Below are 12,060 nucleotides of genomic sequence, written 5' to 3' on the forward strand. Positions count from 1 at the left end.
CTTCCCTATTGGCTAGTCTATAGCATAGGGCTAATAGCCTTAACGTTATACCAAATGCAGCTCCCCAATGTAGCGCTGTATGACCGTCACGCCCTGCCATAGCAGCCTATGGCCACACCACCCTGAACATGCCCGATCTTGTCTGATCTCGGAAGCTAAGCAGGGTCAGGCCTGGTTAGTACTTGGATAGAGACCGCCTGGGAATACCGGGAACTGTAGGCCTATAACAACATCAGTGCTCCCATGAACCCTCTCCGGTCTAGCAGGAGAGATGTTCAGTTAATGAGGGGTTTTGCATCAGGAGCCTTGAATGCTCCCCCGTTTTCCTGGCACAAACCGGATTTACAACTACTCCACTTTATGCAGTTCTATTAACGGGGCTAGCAGCGCTGTGCTGACTGGAGTGTAACACTTCGCACACTCAGAGCGGTATTGCAGCGCTCCTGCTTCCCTTCTAAGGACAGTAGTTATAGAACATATAGAGGCTGGGGTGAATTTTGTCCTTGGGCTCCGTTCATTTCATGGCTCTTAATTATTGCTCATGTTCTCATTTAGAAATATTACTGTCATCTCCTGCACCCAAGTAGTATAGCTTAATGCACTACCTGCAGCAGGGAGTGCTTTAGCGTGGGTCTCCTACGACCTCCCCCTCCCACGCTGGGAGTGTATCAGCGCAAACGGTAGAGATGCCTGTCACTGCATGACAGGAGTTTAGTGATGGCTGGTTTGCTAGCAGAATGGGAACTAGCCCAATCCCCTTTATTTTTGAATTATAACACCGCGTTATGAGGTTCTGAGAGGGGCCAGTTATTAAGCTGGTGCACATCCCGGCTAGTAGCACTGTGCTGACGAGACACAGTCCCGCCAATTGCAGCGCCTGCTATTACCCCCTGTCAGACTTCCCCTTGGAACTGCCTCACCGCATCTATCACAAAGGGTGCCTAGCTTCATCTAAAGTCTGAGCTTCCTCATGGTATACTAGCTACCTTGCCTAAATGTATAGTATTAGCCGCTGTTCTGGAACTGCGGTTAGCACTTATGGTTATAGCATACCCTTCACTCAGGGTTAGCTCTTTTTTGCGTCCCTTTTTGCGTCCCTTCCCCAGGCTTATGCCTCACATTGGCTTACCTTTGAGAGGGGCAGTACTCTTCCCATGCATATATGTGGAAACCCATATACTACATTATAGGCTGATCTTAAAACCTTTTTCACCAGCTTTCTGTGCTTACCTTAGAGGGTATGCACATGTGCATCTATATAGATTTATATCTTCTGTGCTCTATTCGGTGGCACATACAAGAAGAAGTTAGTGACGCACGGCTACTGCGGTGGCATTACTGCCTCACAGCATTGAGGTCGTCTTTTTGATTCCCACTTCAAAACGGGTTCATCTGGAGATAAAATGGCTCACCTGATAAGGCGAGTACACCAGTAACAGAAGGGTCCCAGGATCGAAAAACCATAATATATATATATGTGTGTTTGTATGAGGTACGTGTATCCATATGTGGATATCGCTTCTTAGCCTTACCATAAGCAGAGGTAGGATTTGTTCTTATCAGTTTTATGTCTGATACCTAGCATATTGATAGAAGGCTGCGATTGGAGGCTGGCTCTCCTGATGCGGTAGTTGGTACAATAACTCCGCTTTACACTATCTCTCCCTGGGGTTTGAGTTGTGTGTGTGTATATATTCATATATATATTTATGTATGTGTGTAGGTATGCCTATACTTCCACAATCATTAGGTTTACCTATAATTCCAAGCATGCGAATGCCGCCTGGGCTTACCAGAAGCTGTAGGCTAGATCCATACATATTATATGGTGCTCTATAAACTAGTCATGTGATGCGGCTTACATAGTGATAGTCTTAGGCATTGCTTCCAGTATGGACCCTATATATGTCCTGGGGCCTTCTTGTATGTCCACACATGTATATAAAGATACATACTTACACCCTCCTGGGGTTATAGTTCGGTTCCCGTCAGTCTTTATCTACAGCGCCCCGTTCGGAGGACCTATTATTATTTACAATGGTGCACTTGGTAGCAAACTTATTAGACACCCATTCCTTGTATGAATACTTGGGATGACAAATGCGTTCCTTGTATGAATACTTGGGATGACAAACGCGTTCTATGTCTAAGTACAGGTACCCTTAAGTACAGGTACGCTTTTCAATATCAATTCTGGTACTCCATATTATTGTCGCATATCTCAATAAAATTAGTCTCAAAGGGGCCCTTGTGTACACTTATCATGAAGGCCTAGAGCCACCTGCCGATATAAGTAGTGTCATGCCTGGGTGGTATTAGATTGGTGGGCATAATACGCACTTCACCATTATAAATATTTATGTAAGGGTACTTACACTAGCAGACCGTTTTAGGGGTATATGTATAATCTAACACGACTATACAGATACACATCCCTTATGGAACAGGCTCAAGTATAGAGTCCTGTTCTACGACTTTCTTGTCTCCACTAACATTTTGCTAGTTTCCACAGTATTTTATACTGCACATCTCCAGATGGATGTCCGTGCTGTAGAGCAATTGGTCTTGGCCCACTGAAGCTACTCTCTATTCCTAACGTGGCAGGTTGCTGTGTGATGGTAAAGGTCAGTGACATTCTACATAGCGTCCAGAGGGCTTCTGGTCGCTCACAGGTAAGAGCATACCTCACTGATTCCTAGGAAGATGCTCATTTTTCATGCAACCTGACATACATAGTGTTATTCTCCCTTATGCACCCTAGCTGCTGTCCTAGCAGCCATCCACTCTTTTAATCAGTTGGCTCTACACTTTAGAGTTTTCCTGGTGTGTGGGTGCATAGTTACAACATTGGATTAGTGACACTATCTACTAGAATCTGTTGGGGTTATGGACCGTAGCGCACCTATGGGCTAGTACACGTCTTTACATAGATGTGTAACAGTCACTATGTTCCACGCAGGGGGCCTGGTTGGGTTTTCTGTTCTATATCTGTTATTTGATCACACTGACAGGTACCTGACGGGTACCTTCATGGTTGTCCTAGTGCTCTAGCCTTGCTGACTGGATGCTTCCCTATATTGGTAGCTCTTCCTGGTTGACTGTTGCATTCGTGCTCTTTTACTGGTAGGGTTCGGGCCAGCAGTTGGTACTGACTAGGCACTTCCATCATGTTGGAAGTTGTTTTCTTTGTAGCGGCAGCATTTCAGTTGCTGTCTTATCCCTGTTTTCAGAATGGGATGTACTGCTGTCTGACCCTCTGAAGGGTCTTGTAGTCTCAATAATCTCTATTTCGCCTAGGGCTCATGCCCAGTGGGATCTCCACTCTTTGGAGACTTCTATGGCCTAACCCTTCCGCTGGTTAACAACTTTGTTGTAGTTGGACCTCAAGGATGGTTCAGGGCGACTGTTCGGTCTAGTCCTTTGACTCCCTGCATACTCTGTTAGGAGTCTGTGGACAAGTTTAGCTCTGTATATTGATATTGTTATACTTCTGTATATACGATTATGTCCAGCTGTGCTGGGATTCTGCTGTCTGCACCTGTTGCAGTTTCCTGTTTAGCCTCTAGTACGGTTTCTCGAGTTTGTTCTCGTTTACGGCCCTTCTATGGATTCTTGTTGGGGCTCTCAGCTACCAAAGGTCCGGTTTGGTCTATTTCAGTTGAGATTACTGGTTCTGACGTTTCTCAACTGTCTTTGTTCTCTCGCCAGCCGTTCTGTTCCTTTTGACTTAACCTGTACGTTATGGAAGTTTCTATGACTGTTTAGCGAGGAGTGGTGTTTGTCTCCTGTTCTCTACGACACTTAATCCTCAGCTTCCGCTGGGCCTATGGTTCTTGGCGGTCCCTGTTTTGGTTTGGCCAAGGGGTCAGCAAGTTCTCCACGCTTCCCACCCAAGAGGTTGGCTTTGGGACGTCCCCACTGTCTTGAACTCCAGTGTCCCTAGTGGATGAAGAAGAAAACAGAATTTTGGTACTTACCGATAAATCCCTTTCTCCGATTCCACAGGGAACACTGGACGCCCGCCCAGCGCTGCGTACCTGCTGTTTTGTTTGGTTACTTCTATGGTTCTATCCTCCGTCTCCTCTCTGGCTCAGTTCTTAAACTGGGGCTGATGGGGCATAGAGGGGGAGGAGCCAGTCACACTTCTAGATTATTTAAAGTGCCAGGCTCTGCTCTACCACCGTCTATACCCCACTATCTTGAACTCCAGTGTCCCCTGTGGAATCGGAGAAAGGGATTTATCGGTAAGTACAAAAATCCTGTTTTTTCTTTGCCCTGCTTGATTGTTTATATGTGTATTAGTATTTATTTATTTTTTTTAATATAAAGGGTGTTTAGGTTGTCATACCTTACATTAGAGATATTTGCCTTTGTAGAAATTTTTCCGCACCATATACTGCTATCTATGAACCGTTTTTAGTCGCTGGCGACATCTACAGGTCTCTGTTGAACAGCGGACTCAGCAAGTTTGGATTGCTTTAGTATAGAACATTAAACACAATGATTTATTTTTTTTACCATTTGAAAAAAGGAATGTTGAATGTAATTTTAGGTTTTTTGTTCCCCTTCCTTTAAATGTCTCCATTTCCAATCTCTGGGAGTGGTGCATTGATGCAGAACAGACCTGGGGAACAAGCTCCCCTGGTGGCGCTGCTCAAGCTATGTAACAAGCCACAATCGGCTATCGGAGAGCTCAATGCAATTTGGAACTGAAATTGGAGCTGCTGCATTTTACCTCTGCTTCATTTCCAGCAGTGTATGCAAATGCTTCATGATGACAAATACTATAGTTTTATATCTCAAACTTGGAGCAAGTACCAAATTATTGTTCTTACAAATTGAGATATATATATATATATGTAATATTTATTTTAATCATTAAGTGAGGCCAAGAACAATGAAATATTAACCACATATATCTTGCCAGACTCATATAGTCGACACCACACACAGCAAAATGCATTTACCTGAGCATTAATATTAATACATGAATTTCCATACTGGTCATTGGTGTTACCATTTTCATATCTGAAAAGTAAAATAAAAAATTGGTTTAAGGTGAATCATCCAGTGACTGAACGGTTTAGGGAATTCTCATATTTAAGGTGGATGGTGTATGTAAGAAGATACAACATAAAAACTATTTTCAGACACCCGCCATCATTATTACTATGTACACTTTTTAAATAGATTTTTTGGTTTAAACATTTTATGGAATAGTTAGAATTTTAACAACCAAAAAATACAGGAGAGGTGTAGAAATTACCAGTGAATGAACGCACAATACTGGCAAATGAACAGGCAAGTCTAGTAAATGAATAATATGACTTACATCTATAAAACATAGTCAATAGATCTAATCTAAGATTGTATGCACTAAAATGTATTCTACCTGAAAATGTTTATTCTAGGGGTGAGCGGGTTCGGATTTCTGAAATCCGAACCCCCCGATCCGAGGCCGATCCGAGTCAGGCTTGACTTTTCCCGCCTGACTCGGATCTGAAATCGAGGCAAAACATCATCCCGCCTTCCAGGTCTCGCGGGTTTTGGATCCTACATAAGGTACCCGCGTCGGCGCCATTTTCTCACTCGGCTGTGGACAGTGAAGAGGGAGGGTCGGAGTTAGGGCTGGCTGGGCTGTGTAGTGTAGTGCAGTGTAGTGTTGTGCTGCTGTTGTCCATAGGGGCTGTGTCCACTCCTCCAAAGTCCATAGGGGCTGGCTGGACTGTGTTGTGAAGTCAGTTGTCCATAGGGGCTGTGTGTCCACTCCTCCAAAGTCCATAGGGGCTGGCTGGACTGTGTTGTGCAGTCAGTTGTCCATAGGGGCTGGGTCCACTCCAAAGTCCTGTGCAGTGTCCCAGTCCTAAAGGGGTGCTGTAGTGTTGTCCAGGGGGTGCTCTGTCCATCAGGGGTGCTCCCCCCAAGTGCAAAAAAAATAATATATTTTCTGTGTTTTGTGAATTGTGTGCGCAGTAGCCGCATGTGCATCAACAAAGTAGTGCCAAGCGTGCGCCTGTGTCATAAGTAAAGGGCCGGCTGGCTTGTCTGTTAAAGGGTGCTGTAACCCCCAAAGGACACTCCAAACAAAATAAAAAATATTTTCTGTGTTTGTGAATTGTGTGCACTATGGCTGCATGTGCATCAACAAAGGAGCAGCGCCAAGCGTGCGCCTGTGTCCCATAAGTAAAGGGCCGGCGGGTGTCCGTTAAAGGGTGCTGTAACCTCCAAAGTACACTCCAAACAAAAAAAATATATATTTTCTGTGTTTGTGAATTGTGTGCACTGTAGCCGCACGTGCATCAACAAAGTAGTGTCAAGCGTGCGCCTGTGTCATAAGTAAAGGGCCGTCTTGCTTGACCGTTAAAGGGTACTGTAACCCCCAAAGTGCACTCCAAACAAAATAAAAAATATTTTCTGTGTTTGTGAATTGTGTGCACTGTGGCTGCACGTGCATCAATAAAGGAGCAGCGCCAAGCGTGCGCCTGTGTCCCATAAGTAAAGAGCCGGCTGGCTCATTTCTTAAAGGGTGGTGTAACCCACAAAGTGCACTACTCTCCAGCAAAAATAAAAAAATATTTTCTGTGTTTGTGTGCGCCTTAGCCGCATGTATATATCAAATCAATATAACATAAATAGAGGACCAAACTTTCTCCGATAAAAATAAAATAGGGAAAGATCAAGAACCACTTCCTCCTAGTGCTGAAGCTGCTGCCACTAGTCATGACATAGACGATAACATGCCATCAACGTTGTCTGCCAAGGCCGATGCCCAATGTCGTAGTAGAGAGCCCATACAATCCCAAATGACAAAGTTCAGGAAAATGACCTTAAAAAAAACATTTAAATCATCTGAAGAGAAACGTAAACTTGCCAATATGCCATTTATGACACGGAGTGGCAAGGAACGGCTAAGGTCTTTCCCTATGTTCATGACGAGTGGTTCAGCTTCACATGACGATGGAAGCCCTCCTCCCGCTAAAAAATGAAACGAGTTAAGCTGGCAAAAGCACAGCGAAGAACTGTGCGTTCTAAGAAGATATCACAAATCCCCAAGGAGAGTCCAAGTGTGGTGGCGGTTGCGATGCCTGACCTTCCCAGCACTGGACGGGAAGAGATGGCTCTTTCCACCATTTGCACGCCCACTGCAAGTGCTGAAAGGAGCACCCACAGTCCACTTGCTGATATGCAAATTGAAAATTTCACTTGAAGTACAACAGGATGAGGATACTGGTGTAGCTGGCGCTGAGGAGGAAGTTGGCAAGGAGGATTCTGATGGTGATGTGGTTTGTTTAAATCAGGCTCCGGGGGAGACAGTTGTTGTCTGTGGGATGAAAAAGCCCATCACGGTCATGCCTGGGCAGTAGACCAAACATTCCACCTCTTTGGTCTGGCAATATTTCTATCCAAATCCGGACAACAACTGTCTTGCCATATGTACCATATGTAAAGGTGAAATAAGTAGGGGTAGGGACGTTAACCACCTAGGAACATCCTCCCTTATACGGCACCTGCAGCGCATTCATAAAAAGTTACTGTCAAGTTCAGAAACTTTGGCTAAGACCGTAAGCAGTCCAGGGACACCTAAATCCCGTTGTTCTGTTGTATCCAAGCGCCTGCAAACCACACCGTCAACTCCCTCCTCGTCAATTTCCTCCTTAGGATCGGAAGTAGTCCTACAGGCCATGTCTCTGGCATGACTGACTCTCCTATCTGGGATTCCTCCGGAGGATCCTGCATTGCTGCCGCTGCTGCTGTTGCTGCTGCTGGGAGTCGTTCATCATCCCAGAGAGGAAGTAGGAACACCACTACTTTTACTAAACAATTGACCCTCCAACAGTCCTTAGCGAGGAGGATGAAGTACGACAGCAGTCATCCTGAAGCAAAACGTATAACTGAGGTCTTGACTGCTATGTTGGTGTTAGACGTGCGTCCGGTATCCGCCATTAGTGCAGTGGGATTTAGACAGTTGATGGAGGTAGTGTGTCCCCGGTTCCAAATCCCATCTAGATTCCACTTCACTAGGCAGGCGATACCGAGACTGTACAGAAACGTCCGAAAAAGTGTCCTCAGTGTCCTGAAAAATGAGGTTGTACCCAATGTCCACTTAACCATGGACATGTGGACAAGTGGAACAGGGCAGACTAAGGACTATATGACTGTGACAGCCCACTGGGTAGATGAATCACCTTACGCAGCAACAACAGCAGCATCACCAGTAGCAGCATCTCAGAAATGCCAGCTCGTTCCAAGGCAGGCTACGCTGTGTATCACCGGTTTCAGTAAGAGGCACACCGCCGACAACCTCTTCGAGAAACTGAGGGAAATCATCGCCCAGTGGCTTACCCCACTTAGACTCTCCTGGGGATTTGTGATATCTGACAACGCCACCAATATTGTGCGGGCATTACATCTGGGCAAATTCCAGCATGTCCCATGGTTTGCTCACACAATAAACTTGGTGGTGCAGAATTTTCGGAAAAACGACAGGGGCGTGCAGGAGACGCTTTGGGTGGGCCAAAAAATTTCTGGCCACTTTCGCCATTGAGCGACTGCGTGCTGAAGACTGGAGCGCCCGCAAACACTCTTGAACCTGCCCCGCCATCACCTGAAGCAGGAGGTTGTGACGCGGTGGAACTCAACCCTCTATATGCTTCAGAGGATGGAGGAGCAGCAAAAGGCCATTCAAGCCTATACATCCACCTATGACATAGGCAAAGGAGGGGGTATGCACCTGACTCAAGCGCAGTGGAGAATGATTTCCGTGTTGTGCAAGGTTCTCCAACCCTTCGAACTTGCCACACGTGAAGTCAGTTCAGACACTGCCAGCTTGAGTCAGGTCATTTCCCTCATCAGGCTTTTGCAGAAGCAGCTGGAGAAAGTGAAGGAGGAGCTAAGACGGAGCGATTCCGCTCGGTATGTGGGACTTGTGGATAAAGCCCTTCATTCGCTTTGCCAGGATTCCTGGGTGGTCAATCTGTTGAAATCAGACCACTACATTTTGTCCACCGTGCTCGATCCTAGGTTTAAATCCTATGTGGTGTCTCTCTTTCCGGCTGACACAAGCCTGCAGAGGTGCAAAGACCTGCTGGTAAAAACACTGTCAGCTGAAGCGGAACGTGACACGTCAACAGCTCCTTCATTTTCTCCCGCAACTGGGGCTGCCAGGAAAAAACTTAGGTATCCTAAGCAACCCGCTGGCGGTGATGCAGGGCAGGCAGGACCAAGTTTGGACATCTGGTCCGGACTGAAGGACCTGGCAACAATTTCTGACATGTCTACTGTCACTGCATATGATACTGTCACCATTGACAGAATGGTGGAGGATTACATCGGTGACAGAATGGTGGAGGATTACATCGGTGACAGCATCCAAGTAGGTATGTCAGTACCTGTACTGGCAGGAAAAAGAGGCAATTTGGAGGCCCCTGTACAAACTGGCTCTATTTTACCTGAGTTGCCCCCCCCTCCAGTGTGTACTCCGAAAGAGTGTTTAGTGCAGCCGGGAACCTTGTCAGCGAAAGGCGTAGGAGGCTGCTTCCACAAAATGTGGAGAAGATGTTCATAAAAATGAATTACCAACTCTTCCAGGGAGACCAGCCTCCAGAACGTACAGAGGGACCTGTGATGGTGGATTCCAGCAGGGACGAGTTAATAGTCTGTGAGGATGAGGATGTACACAACAGTGAAGAGGGTGAGGAATCGGTGGATGAGGAGGATGAGGACGACATCTTGCCTCCGTAGAGCCAGTTTGTGCAGGGACAGAATTGCCAGCTTGTTTTGTGGGGGCCCAAACGAACCAATCATTTCAGCCACAGTCATGTGGCAGACCCTGGTGCTGAAATGATTGGTTTGTTAAAGTGTGCATGTCCTGTTTATACAACATAAGGGTGGGTGGGAGGGCCCAAGGACAATTCCATCTTGCACCTCTTTTTTTTCTTTGCATTATGTACTGTTTGGGGCCTAGTTTTTCAAACTGCCATCCTGTCTGCCACTGCAGTGTCACTCCTAGATGGGTCACGTGTTTGTGCTGCCCACTCGTGTCGCTTAGGATAGCCTTTTTGACATAACACTATTGTGAGGTGTTCAGAATAGACTGGAAATGAGTGGAAATTAAGGTTATTGAGGTTAATAATAGCATAGGAGCAGAAAAACCAACACATTCTGTGATTTCAGCTGTTTTTATTCTTTTTAAAAAAAAAAATACAGATACAAAACCCAGAACCCAAAACACGGAAGGGTGGTTTTGGCAAAACCAATCCAGATCCAAAACACGAAGAAAGATCCAAAACCAAAGCACAAAACACGAAAAGTGGCCGGTGCACACCCCTAGTTTTTTCACTGGTACTGTTACCCCCGATGGGGCTATTCAATTACCCCCGAAAGCCGTCGCTTATTTGGGATTGTATCACCTGCCTCAGGTTGTCGGAAAAAAAATCCCCGAAATGAGCCCTGTTTTCGTATCCGCGATCGAGAAAACACACAGGTTTCACGGACCATGTGTGTTTTCTAATTTGTTCTCACTGTAAAAATGGGCTCTAATTGGATAGCCTGATGATGACCATCGAGCAAAAATCGCATTAAAACCCTGTTTTTTTTTTTTCCGTGCGAAAAATGTTCGTGTCTAAGAGGATACTGGCCAGCCATTGAGTTTCAAAGAGTATTAAATGGAATAACTAATGTGCTGCTTTGCCAGTAGGATTCCCTCACAATCTCAGCCATAGCAAGTTGTTAGACCATATCTTAATGTGACCTGGCCTCTGCTTTGTGTATCGCAGCCCAATGCGGACTGTTATTATGTAACAGGCCCGGACTGCTGCCAATTCTTGCATAAGAGACATTCTTCTGGCTGTAGCTGGTCATTTTTAAGATTTATGCTTGCTGGCCCCGGCTGCCAGATCACAAGTACATTACCCTATCATGCCTGTTGTATGATTCATTAAAGGGGAACTTTGTACTTTATTATTCTTTTACCCAAATTGGTAAGATATGCTTTGCAAGTTATTCACGCTGTTTCTGACCGACTTACCTCTGGGCTAGGAACTTGCAACAAGAGAGTTTGGAAAAAGAGTTGTCTGGGAACTTACATCTGTCTCCACTCCCTGTTCACCACTATATAGTTTGGCAGGTACCACTACTTACTTTGGTCTTTTTCTCCTTACATCATGTGACTGTGGATGCCATGGTAATCACATGACGCTGTGGAAAAGTCATGTGATCAATTATTAACAGCAGCCTTAAGAAACAAACTAAGGAAACAGACACTCGCTGAGCTGCTTCTGGTAACCACAGTGATTTATGTTTTATAAAAGAAAGCACTTTTTTTTTATTCATTGGATTCCCGTTTTAACAGTCGGGTTTATGATGTTGCCTAGATATGTCTACATTGGACAAGAAGCAAAAAAAATTAATAGGAGTATATAAGGATATTTTATGCAACATAAATACTTGCTGGTCCCTTATATTTTATTCTCACCAATATGTTTCGAACTACTGTATATTTTGAGAACCTGAACACCCGTTAAGAAGAACTTGATTTGCAGCAATTTTCAAAGTACAAAACCCAGAACATAAATATTTGTTTTACAGATGTAGCGAGTTACAACACTCTTCCTCTCTCACTCCTTTTTAGAGTACATCCTGTCCTCTTGGCTGCGTAGCGAGTCTGAAGTTTTCAGAACATTTCACAGCTTTTAAATATCCATACTGGGTTATAGAGCATGTGTGTTTGATCAAAATTCAATTACCACACTGTACCATGCTTTGGAAAACTTATCTCAACTTTATGAAAGATGACGAAACACGCTAAGCCTAATTGGTTCAGTATGGGCGTAGCATCAGGCAGGTTTGATGTGATAAATAGCTTCCTGTGTTAAAGGTTTTTAAGAGCTTAGGAGTATCTTGGCTCACCTCTAGATATGAAGTATAAATACGAGTCCCTAGGAACAGTTACATCATTGTCCCTCACATTTATTCACAGCCCTGGATTTAAAATACTGTAATCATCTTACGAGGGTTTTAAATAATGATTGCAAACATAGTTTATCATCAGGCTTGATATCC

General features: G+C 44.9%; 1 pseudogene; it reads left to right on the top strand.

The window, feature by feature from the left end:
* The first annotated feature begins 104 nt into the window (after positions 1 to 104).
* LOC148505702 (5S ribosomal RNA) lies at positions 105 to 222 on the top strand (annotated as a pseudogene).
* Positions 223 to 12,060: the final 11,838 nt, after the last annotated feature.

This window comes from Taudactylus pleione, unplaced genomic scaffold (assembly GCF_031769625.1).
Source record: "Taudactylus pleione unplaced genomic scaffold, aTauple2 ptg000442l, whole genome shotgun sequence".
Taxonomy (NCBI): Eukaryota; Metazoa; Chordata; class Amphibia; order Anura; family Myobatrachidae; genus Taudactylus; species Taudactylus pleione.